Source organism: Perca fluviatilis, chromosome 1 (assembly GCF_010015445.1).
Source record: "Perca fluviatilis chromosome 1, GENO_Pfluv_1.0, whole genome shotgun sequence".
NCBI classification, from domain to species: domain Eukaryota; kingdom Metazoa; phylum Chordata; class Actinopteri; order Perciformes; family Percidae; genus Perca; species Perca fluviatilis.
In genome coordinates, this window is record NC_053112.1 from 32,204,296 (window position 1) to 32,217,247 (window position 12,952).

Consider the following 12,952-nt stretch of genomic DNA (forward strand, 5'->3'; position numbering starts at 1 on the left):
TTGCACTCTTGACCACCTGTTGCAACCTCGTCCTAAATATTTCACAGCTTTTCTCCCTTTTTACTCCTTCTTCTTTGGCCCTTTGATGTTTCTTCATTCTTTTCTCCTTTTTTCATCCTCCCTGGAATAGTCCTACAGTTTTCGCCTTTCATGCCTGAAACTTTGCATTGCATTTTAACATTTGTCTGGAGAACATCCTTTTCCTTCTGTGTGAAGGATCATCTTTAATAAAAGCGGAGGGCTGAGAAGAGCTGTAAATCTGTACTAACCACACAGCGCTGAGGTCTCTGGGAGACTGATTAGCATCTGGGAGCCGGTGCATGGCTTTTTAATAATGAGAAGAAGTGCTGGTTGGCTGCCATGTGACTCGGCTCGGCCTTGATGCCATTTCCCTGGTCGGTAAGGAAATACTACGGACTACATTTTTTCTGTGTCCATCATGGCAGGCAGCCATTCAAAGAACTTTCCACTTGAAAGGTTTGTTAATTTTCAACAATCTCGTCACCAGAGCAGAGATGTGACTCCCTTCAGATTTGAGGATGCTCCTGTGTGGCCACGACTCTGCAACGTTGGCATCACACATATTCAAAGCATAGATTAAGAAAGTGGCTCTCCTGCTTCCTATCTGAAAATATCAGATATAATCATTTACTGTAGATTCTCAGCTTCACAAATCTTAGCAAAATGTAGGGGACATTCAAAATGAACTGCCCAAGCAAATTATTGACTGATCCTTCAGCACACTCCATGTACTTATTGTTGGCCCATTTTTAAGGTATGAAAGGTTTACATCCAAGTAGTGAAGAGAAACAATGGTTTGATTTAAGTGCTTTATAGTAATAGAATGAAATAACTGTAGTTTGCTTTGATTTATCAAGCAGGAAACTGAACATATTTTTTTCAGTTCAACAGGAATTAAAAACGTATTATAATTAAGACATACCCATACATACTGCTAATGTTCCTACTAATTTTCACACATTTAGAGTACTAAATTAACTACATAAACTAACTAAATTGATAGATGTATGCAACGCATTCTCGATGATGAGCGAGAAAATAGATGTATAATCAAGATCAGTCAAGATCATTAATATATTAGTATTTTGTCAATTCTCTTTATTTAGAAAATTTACACTTTTTCTTTGTATAAATCAAAAGCATTAATTCCTATCTCTGCTAAGTAAAGGTAGTATAAAGTTAAATGAGGTCAAATGTGTGGCAGGCAAGACTGAATGCTACCTTTCTGTTCTAGCATCATCAACAGTGGGAAACCCCAGGAAAGTCGATGTAGACAAATCACATCAACAAACATCAACTGCCATTGCAGAAATGTAAGTATTACAGTTGTACTGCTGTCACTACTGCAACCAGTCCATTTAACCGTTTTGCAGAGGGATCCATTAGAACAGTTCTTACACATATAAATGCATCTTTTAAGTGTAGAACTCTTTGGCCCAATCCCAAAGTGAGCCCTGAGGACTAAGGACTAAGGACTCACAGACTTAATTGATCTCAGGTACTAAGTGAATGAGTGTGTGAGGCCACATGGGCTCAGATAGGTAGGAATGGGATCGGGACAGCACTTCACGAGATCACATGTTACCTTGGCGACGTTTAATAACAAAGATGTTGCTGACACTTGCCGGTTTGGGAATTTTCATTTTAAGTTTGTTGCTTTCCACACGGCCAAGGCCCAGGAGACAGCTACCTGATTCCAAACTCTTGTTTTACAAGCTGGACAACAGGTTGCTCTGTTCCGTGGTCGTGTGTCGTGCTATTGTTTACCTTCGTAATTTCCATTTCCCTATGGTCTCGCGGTGTGAACCGCCAGAACGCTTTGAACTGTGGGTAATTCCCTTTGGTGAAGTCTGCATCGATGCAGACTCACGGAAAGGGCTCGGTAAGTGTGTACTCAAACCCTCACGCCCTTTGAAATTCCACATTGGGACAACCCTAAGCCCTTACGAATTTCGCGAGAACGCGCACTAAAGTCCGTGAGTCTGTGAGTCCGGACTTTGGGATTGGGCCACTGTGTAGAAAACAGCACAGACTACTGAAAGTAAGGAATAAACAAGGAAAATATAGTATTTTTATAAACAAAGACCATCATGGAAATGCCTCAAACTCCCACAATCCCATTTTGCAAGTTGCAAATACCCCCCACACGTCAATCAACACTACCTTATAGAAAGTAAAGCACTTAAAGGAAAGTAATAGCAACACCAGTTTATCCTTGCAGATATGAACACGTTGATCACCAAAGAAAAGTGTCAACAATCAAAATGTCTACAGCAGACACGTGTAAGCTATGACTTTCAGTTGCCTGTAGGGCTGCAACAGATTAATAAAAACAATAAGAACTTATTTTACCAGTAAATTGCTGTTTAATGACAAAAACAGATGAGAAAAGGGAATTTTACAATAACTTTGAATACATCATGAGGTTTACCAGTTTCAAGTAAACACACCATTTAGTCCCGTCTATGTTGTTTTTCCGACAAAAGCAGTGACCAAGTGCAGACTGTTGTACATCCCGCTGTTGGAATTCTCTATAGTGAAATACAGTCACAAATTTTACACCATTTGCTGTCAGCATTTTAACCGTGTTTTATCCAGTTACTAGCTAACGGTAGTCTAAAGTTACCTGCTGCCAAGTGTAACTTTAGTGTTAACTAGCGTGACATGCGATGCTTCTGTTGCCTCTAACATCAGTTTCAGAGCATCAGAGACCAGCGCAGGCATTTACTGTATGAGGCAATGAAATGAGGCACCGAAATCCGCGTTGCTATTCCATCTGGTAGATACCAGTTGTTTAGACACCAGTGCCATATTAGTACCAGGGTTCGCTGCCCAATCCTGGCTTTAAGCAACCTATTCTAGGGTAAATCAACTACCAACTGCCACTGAAATTGCGTTGCCTGTATCTTTCACGCCAACCCTCCACAGTGATTTTTCAGCCTACTTTAACCAACAGTAAAAATGTATTTCACACTATTATTATGGTTAAACTTTGCAATTAATCTGCGGCAACTACGTATGGTCCGTTACACCACTAGTTGTCTGTCTTGTGTCTGTCTGGCAGAACAGATGCTCAGTGCAATTGTCTACATTTGTGCTTCCACGGGTCTAGTAATGAGCCAAAGTGTTGTAACTTCAAATCCTAATCCAGCCCCAATTAACCGTTGTAAAAACATTGATCGTGCACTGGGCTGTGAGCACTGTCAAAACACCCACGATCACACATGAGTGTACTGGAGCTAAACAAGCTTGAATATATTTGGTTACTACTTACTAAGGCCCTTAGTTACTTAAAACAGAAGCAGATAAAACTTCTGTTTCGTGTGACACAATCTGCAAGACGCCTTGGAAATGTCAAGCATGTTTGATGAGCAAAAGGATTTGATGAAGTCGTGGTGACAAGGCCCTGCCGAATGTTTCCTCCAAGTCCCATCGTACCCAAATCCCACTTGAGCATGTCTTGACTCCAATCTGTAAATGGGTGCCCACCTTAAGCGTTAATTGTCTAATTGTCACCTGTCCTCAACTAATTAATCTAACAATAAACACATACAAATATGTTTATTGCATCAACTATATATGCATATTTATCCAAGAGAAATTACAATAATCCTAATTTATGGTAAAATAACTTTAGTATGATACACTTGAATATAATGATGTGGTGCCATGGACCCTTTGGTTTCAAATTGGAGGTGTAAGACATGGTTTCAGAACAATTGAATATGTCTGAACAAGTCAAGTTAGTAAGTTATATATATACTTTTTTAGCATAAATGAATTATTGTTAGATTACATGTTATTTTTTTTTCTGAATTTTATTTAAGGATCCTTTCCTACATTGTTACTATGTTGGCTATGAATACATTTGTAGCCACTAATTTTCTAATTGTCTTGTAATTGCTATTGTACATTCCTCCATTAATTAACAGAAGCATCAAGTAATACAAAAATAGTATATGTATGCACACACAATATAATTTATATTGTGATGATGTGACGCATTGTAACATATTCTTAATGAAATTCTTTAGTCTTCTGCCCCGATGTCAGGTTTGACTCGATGAAGTGGTGGGCTATATCCATGATTTTTTATTTTTTTTCTATTCCCTGGACAAAAAAGGAAAAGATCTAAACCTTTTCTTTTCGACTGAATTTACATCTTCTGCTCATTTCTCCTGCTTTCTTACCAAGAGAATTCTAATGAAGGGCAGAGTCAGATATCTACAGGGATACAAGAGGACCTGGAGACAGGAGAGAATGCAGCCACTGATGGCAAGAAATTTCCATAAAAGTACAATCAGGTTGGAATTTTAAAAGTGAATGTTTAAGTAGTCTAAGAGATGGGCTTTGATTCACACTCTGATCAAACCCAAGACATCTCATTCAGAGAATAATGATTTTTCCCCCCTAATTTTCCTCTGTTTCTGTCTCATCTGTGAGCTTACAGGTAGAGCAAAGCCCCATGGTATTGTTTTCCCTCCAGTACTTGAGCACAGGAGCCTTTCTTCTGCCGGATTAGACATGGCCAAAAAGAATGGCAAATGTAGGTATGCCACGTTATTATTAGAGGTGGGCTACACTGTGCAGATTCAGGCCCAATCCATTCTATGCTTTTTATGTTCCCTGCAACACTGGATAGCAAGTAAATAAATGTATTTTTTATGTATATTTTCATTTGAAATGTTGAAGAAAGCAGTCTTCCTTTGTGCATATTTTCCCATGCATACGAGGATGTGACTGAATATGTCGTTCACAGAAATGATGGACAATACAGTCAAGTTCCCATGTGGGAAAAGCAGCAATTTTGGCCATGGTTTTAACCAGGTACTCCTGTGTTATTGTAATAGGTAGAAACAGAAAGAAAAGAGCACATTTACACAAATACTGTAAGTACTGAGTATTTCCATTCACTAAGACTCTGTTTAACCAATAATTCAAATGGCAATGGAAACTATATTTGCTCCTTTGTGCTTCTTTGAATTACTTGTCTCTTTGCTGAATACATTTTTTGTACATCAAATGCATAATAAGTTCACGAGGCATCAAAGGTCAAGTCACCCAGCGGAAAGGAGGAACATTGCTATGGAAGATCAACTGATCAACCAACTACTTTAACAAAACCCTCACATGAACTGCTAAGAAAATGTAACAACAAAAACTGGGAGGGTATTTTTACTTAAAAAAAAAAAAAAAAAAAAAAAAAAGGTACTGTAAGTGTTTTTTGTAAAACAATAAATGTTAAATAGCTCTACATTCCAACAGCCATCACTGAAATAGAGCATTTGCTCAGTAACATGAGTCTCCCAGTCTATCTGCTGTGCAGTAAACAGAGAATGAATTTTCAGGTATCCCGTTCCCACTTTATCAGGAGAGAGAGCACTACAAAGAGATGGTCCTCTCTGCGCGTTCACGCCTCCGGCAGCAGAGCTACAGTGTGACTGACGATGGCGAAACAGGCAAAGTTAACCTTACCTATTCTAGCGCTCCAGGGAACAGATTATATCACCAAATATACACAGCGAATAAAGATTGCAGAAGAAAGGAGAGGACAAAACAAAGGTGCTAGAAAGAAAAAAAAAAAATCCTTTCTCAGACCACACCCATCTTCAAACTCGGCCTTCATTTTGATCTCAACTACACACCTAAGAAGGTTTGTGACATGGTTGGGACATTATCGCAGTGACACAATTTGGCCAAAGACAGACAAACAAATATAAACACCTACCAAAATACTCAGTGGTAGTTACCACTGCAATAGGTGTCTCCAGGACCACATTTTGCCATGATGACACACACACACACACACACACACACACACACACACACACACACACACACACACACACACACACACACACACACACACACACACACACACACACACAGACTCATAAGTTAAAATTGCAGCCCAAGAGAGTGTGATTATTTATTGAAATAGTATATGTCAATGAGTTACAAACTTTTCCAATCTCCAATTTTTTTTTTTTGGCCTTGACCAACTGCCACTTTGCTCGTTTGAAAGCCATGATGTCTCTCTCTCATGGGTGGGCCAAATTCTCTGGGTGGGCAAAGCAGAGAAAGGGGAGGTAACCTTGCTCCTTATGACCTCATAAGGAGCAAGATTCCAGATCGGCCCATCTGAGCTTTCATTTTCTCAAAGGCAGAGCAGGATACCCAGGGCTCAGTTTACACCTATCACCATTTCTAGCCACTGGGGTACCATAGGCAGGCTGGGGGAACGCATATTCATGTTAAAAAACCTCATGAAGTGAAATGTTCATGCCATGGGACCTTTAACATGACTGGTTAGGGCTGTCAAACTTTTAGATTCTTTTTAACGCCACTCTTTGTTTAATTGACACGAATAACGCACATGATTTGACCATCGGGACATACCGTAGTTTGGGAGCGGTGCAGCAGTAACATTGTACATCCATGCTTTTTGGATGGCTACCAGAAACTGTAAAGTGCTCCGTGATAACATCCAGGGGATCACCAGACCAGTCATCCGCCGTCTGGCTCGACACAACGGAGAGAACGCATCTCCGGTCTGATCTACGAGGAGACCCGCAATGTGCTGAAGGGACAGAGCCCTCCGTGATGCCGTCACCCAACACAGAGATGCAAAGATGAAGACGGGGACTGCGATGGATGTAGTGTACACCACACCCTGTACGGCTTCAGAGGTTAAACGTTATCCTGAATCATAAATAAAAGGTTCTTTTATCAGCCACACACTTCATCTAAAGAGAGACTACCCGTTCTGAGTAATAGTCTTTATTACTTACATTTTAACTAAATCAATGATCATTAAAAAGCAGCTCAAGACCCAAAAAATAAATAAACCTTAAGCAGAAATGGATAAAGAAAAGGATGTTTTGAATGACAAGTTGAGTTTCAAAGCCTTTCCAGAGACTCAATTTATTTGCATGTTACCACCGGAGTACATTAAGTCTCAAATAGCACTTGAGAATTAAAAACTTGAAAAGTATCCTTTTTAAACATTTAAAACGGATAGAAAATGTGCGATTAAAATATTTTAATCGATTGAAACCCCTTATGGTTACTTATCTAATTAGTGGCTGTTGTCTGTTTTTTTAAACGTGTCTGTTTTTTGAAAACTACACATCAGAAATAATAATAAAACAACTGTGTCAAACCATAACATTGTAGACCCATCGGCTTTCCTAAATTGTCCATGAGAAGCCACATTGCAAAGCTTAGTATGTTACATATTGGCCCTACATTTCTCTCCTCAGGAGTATTGATAAAGTACAGGAAACTTTGTTTAAACTAGGTATGAGGTTAGTAGTTCACATAGTGTAGGTCTATACATTTTCAGTTTCAAATGTGATCTGTCAGACATGTGCTGCAAGCTATTACTCTTTCATTGCTCCTTTTTGGAGAGGTTCCTGACCAATTATTTTCAGACAGATGCAGGGATGCAGAATGACTCGAAGCATCAGTTTTTTTTCTAGATGATGCCTAAGGTAAGGGAAGAATGGCCAGAGGCTAAGGCAGCCCTCTAGGGGCCCAGGGAGCTTATAAACTGTGAAACTGACATCTCTTATCTATTACATTTGCCAAGTAAACCTTTAAAAACCTTCACAGTGCTCTACATGCTTTTCCCAACCTGTATATATTTAGCATTTAATGAATTTGAAGTCATTTTTGAAGTATCGACTGTGAATAATCACTGATCCAAGGATGAATAAAAGCACTCAAAACTTAGTGTACCTCCTCATCTGCAAGCTTTCATATTTATTTCAATATAGCGTATGTTATTTTTATGTAGTACAACTTTCTAAAATCAATAGACTGTGCACTTTCAGGATGAAATAAGTTTTATCATATCAATATACACTTCCTTCAACAGCCAGTTTTCACCATGCCTATCAAGGCATGGCCAGAAAAGGCGGTTGAAGGGAGTTTGTTGATGTGGTGCTGTTGGCAGCACGTGAAAAAAGAAAGGCAGAAAAAAAGCCACTCTTATTTTCCTCATGCAGGTTCCCTTGATGATAGGTCCTCGCAAACCAAAAAAAGCCTTGCAGGGTGCCTCCAGAAATGTTCATTCAGTCAAAGGGAAGCCTGTCACTGTTTGAATGCTGTCACCTTCACTTAGAGCGAGGCAAAGCAACAGACATCTGCCTGTAGCTTCCTCCGAACCTTTCACAGAAACTGTAAGTATGCTCTACCGTACAGCAGAGCTGTAATATAAATACAACCAAACTACATCATACTTATATAAGACCTAAGACATAATGATAATGTTTGTACATTCACTTTTTGAACCAGTATTGCACGCATCTGTCCAATAGAAGTTTGTCTGGCTCAGCAGATGTGTAGATGTTTTTGGCAGCAGAACAGGAAAAAGCCAAAGAACTCTGTAGCATGAAGAAATTGATCATCACCGTCCCTATAAACTGTGGTACAAAAGCCTACTAATTATTTACAAAATATGACATTTTCTGAGGGCTTTTTCTGTGACATAATTGACTAATAATAACTTTACATGAAAGTGTAGAGTATATCATTTGGCAATAATTTACAGCAGATGAACATGACATGAACATGTCAGTGTTTGTTAGTTTCTAAGGTCGATTTCTGCTTCTGCATTAAATCGACGCCATGGGTACGTACGTAGGTATGTGGAGATTACCGTTATTTGGAACTGATATGCATTTACAGTGAAAATAAAAATCTTTAAGTCAAAATTAAGATTTTGAAATGTTGCAAAGTCCAACACAAAACTTTGTTTGAAATGCTTTAAGCAATTATTTAATAAATGAGAAACTTTCCACATAATACACAGTATTTTTTACACAGTAAAAGATAGTCAGATAGTGTTGTGGGCGGGACATTAAGTCAGACTCAGTGGTGAGTGAAACCGAAGTTTTCAATGGTTATGATGGGCAATGTGAGAGAGAAATTTTGTTTAGGTACATCAACCCACGTTAAGCTTTTTCACGTTAGGACTTATAAACCCCATGAGAACTGTGGACAGTTCACCCACAGCCACTCTGCTGCCCTGCTGAAAATGTGAAGAGAAACGCTTAATGTCAGATACCGTCCATAATAATTGGACTTTAGGTTCGATTTTTTTTACAGTTTTCAGTGGTTATGAGGAGCAATATGTCGATTATTCATATTTATAGGGATAAATCACCATTTCACCATCACGTGTGTCATTGTTTTTGGGAGTTTGTCAACAAATGTGCGGGCAGCTGAGGCATGCCCGGGCAGAGACGGGGTGAGTGGACTTACCAGAGCGTTGGCATATGGCAGGCAGAGAGCATTTATATCCTGTTATGTCCTGTTCTTCACATCAGTGGGTCTTTCTTCTCTTGTTTCAACGAAGTGAATACATGATGAAGTGACTGGAACTATCCATCACCTCTCGCGCCTGGATTCTCAACGTCCCGGTCTTTGAGACACAGCCGGTGTCTGTTTTTTTTCCATCATTACATGCTATTACGGTTAGTTAGCGTAGTTAAACACTACACACTGTGAAATTACGTGTCCTGTTTTTATTTCACGCATATCTGCTTTGAGTGAGTGAAGCTATGAGCTGAGCTCTGTTATCTCAGAGCTGTTTGTTTTGGAGAAGAGTTGTCAGGCGAAGTGGAAGCGAGCGTGTCACGGAGGATAATGGGAGCCATGCGAGTAACATTGTTATAGCACATGCTATTTAAATAGTTTTTAAATAGTTTACACCAATAAGCTAGCAACAATATCCTCACTTTTCCCAGCTGTAGCTGCTGCTGCTGCATTTGCTGTTCGCATGTTAGAAAATCTATCACTACCCTCCCTATCTGAGGTGGAATATGATTGGTTAGTTTTAATGTCACTCCAGAATATAACCTTTTAAACTGTATTATACAGGGACCTAGCCTGACAAGCCAGACCTACATCAAGATGTTTGGTCTGGGAACTCACCATTGGCAGGGCTCAATCCGAGGAGCGGGATAAACAGTTGTCTTTCAAATTCCCTCTGCAAGCAATAGGATAGCGCTACAACCAGGCAGAGCAACGCTAGTTGATAGATTAAACTTTTTCTGTATCCGGTCGGCAAAACTCAGAACACATCTTCCTTTTTTAAGAATTACTTCAGTGCTTAACTCCAAGTCTTCCAGAGTCGCAGCAGCAGCAGCTATCTTCTTTGTTTTTAAGTAGCATTCACACGGAACCGTCGTAACTCTTCTGTCCTTATGTTAAGCTTGCCAACCGTTTCTATACACATTTGGGATTGGCCTGACCAGAATTTGGTTTTTCCAGCTCTCAAGCCAACGGAGAGTTGCTAGACTGATCCTGGCTGCAAATTACATTTGCTGCTGCTAGGGTGCGTCTAGATTTCTAGGCTAACAGGGACCAGCAATCACAGAGATCCCTGACAGGTTGAAATAGAAAACACATGTTCATGTTAAATTTACTTAGCTATGTCCCTCATTGTATTGGTTTGCCCTCTTGTGGGCATAATGCACAAAAATGTATATTTCATATTCAAACGTTTTTTTAAAGGAATATTCAAATGTAATTTTTTTGCCAATTTTGACAGCCCTAGTAACTAAAACCAAGGTAAGCTCTTGACCCACAGCAAACTGTGAGACTGAACCATAGAGTGAATGTGCACAAACAAAACTATGAACTACAAGAGGCTAAAAACGTCCATACTGTAGACCTGCAGAGTCGGTTCGTCACTAAGAGCAAATCCTTTTGCATTACATGAAGTAATTATATACAAAAAATATTGATTAATGGAGCTATACATTACAGAAACAAAAGAAAGAGGCTCAACTGTGATACACTGCGTTACCAGTTTACCAGATTTCCAACTTAAACGCTGGCTATAGATCAGTCTGCCAGGTAGGGCTGCACGATTATGGCCAAAATGATAATCACGATTATTTTGATCAATATTGAGATCACGATTAATTGTCACGATTATTTGTTGATTTAACCAAAACAAATTTTATTGTCACATAGGCTAATTATAACTGCTTTTACATCCATATTGTGCTACATTCCTGTTAATACATCCATATTGTGCTACATTCCTCCTCCTACATCCATCCTATTGAAGGATACTGTGAATGAGTATGCCATTTCAGCTGTTGTGCGACCGCTTTCCATACATGCGCGTTTGCCGTAAGGTATCTACCTGACGAAATAGCAACGCGGATTTCATTGGCTCATTACACTGCTACTGACATGTCTGCGTTGCGCTTTGATGCTCCGAAACTCAACAAAAACATCGCTGCATGTCACGCTAGTAAACACTAATAACACGTTACACAGCAGGTAACGTTAGACTACCATTAGCTACAGTAAACACTAATAACACGTTACACAGCAGGTAGCGTTAGCCTACCGTTAGCTACAGTAAACACTAACAACACGTTACACAGCAGGTAACGTTAGCCTACTGTCAGCCACAGTAGTAACTGGATTAAACACAGCTAAAATGCTGACAGCTAAACGGTGTAGTGTGTCTGTATTTCCAACAACGGGACGTCAAACAGTCTGCTGCTAAAGCTATGAGCTAACGGACACAAACTACTAATGGTCACTGCTGTTGTCTGAAAAACAAAACATACGGGACAAAATGTTGCGTTTACTGGTAAAGTGGCTTATGATACCGGCTTATGATGACCGACTGCTACCTGTTGTGGAATTTTCCTCCCGTTACTCTGTCCTCTGTGACTGTCTACATCTAGAAACTAAGCTGCGCGGTGCAGGGAACAACTCTGATTGGCTCATGGAGGCACGTGATCAGACAGTGGTTTATGGAGCGCTAGAGTGGCTTTGCAAAAACTTTGATAAGGAGTGTTCTATGACGCATTTTAAATATCGCTCGTTCACGCAAATTTGATCGTGGGAAGCCAAAATCGCGATCGTGATTAAAATTCGATTAATTGTGCAGCCCTACTGCCAGGGTCAAATGTAAATAGATTTATAGTTCAAAGTGATATGCAACATCAAAAAAAGATCAATGTTTTTAAGGTCATTCTTATAGCTAGGACTACAGTTGTCATTAGGGCACTATTAATTATTCAGCACACCCCAAGGTATACACAGAATGTCTTGAGCAAAACTAAAGCACAAAAACAGGACAATATCATTCCCCAGAATAGCCAGAATAAAAGGACTGAATTTCACTTGCCAGTCTAATTTGGACAGCCATCAATCATTGTTTGGAGGACGAAACAGTTCCCCAGTTTGTCCTCTTATATCTGCTATCCTTTTTGTGTTGGTCTTTTTCAGTTGCAAGCAGTAATAATCCAAATAGAGGTTAAGAGTCTTCAGCGATTCAAATTGACCTCTATCACTCAGGAGACAATCTCTAATCAATATTACTGCTCTTATTGCCTTTAGTTATGCCTTTAGGGTCTAATAGGCATTATGATTAGCATCCATGAGAATACTGCATCACAATGAGAGAGAACATACAGTATATCATAATGGGTACTGTTCATAAAGCACATCAGGCCTCTGCATGATGTAGCTGCAATGCCAAGAAGCATATCAGTTATATCCAATACAGTACTGCATCTTATCCGAGCGTCATTCACACCCAAACTCCTTCTCAATTCAAACCTCAGACTGTCAGGCCAAACATCAGACTTTTTTTTTCATCATCATTGTACACGGAGCAAGAGATAATAGAGTAAAAATCCCCTAATTGCAAACTGTAAATGGAAATCAACGGTTATGAAAAGGAACACAGATGCACAGCAAAGCGACGCACATCAACGCACGTTCTGCTTCTTCACCCTCGTTTCTAAACACTCACATACTTCTCTGTCCGATTCTGAATGCTTGCAAGATCAGCCAAACCACTCCGGAACCAAAACAGATTATGCAATTGCTTTGCCTGCTGCAGTAGACAGTGCATTAGGATAGTATTACTGAACTATGATCACGATACCCA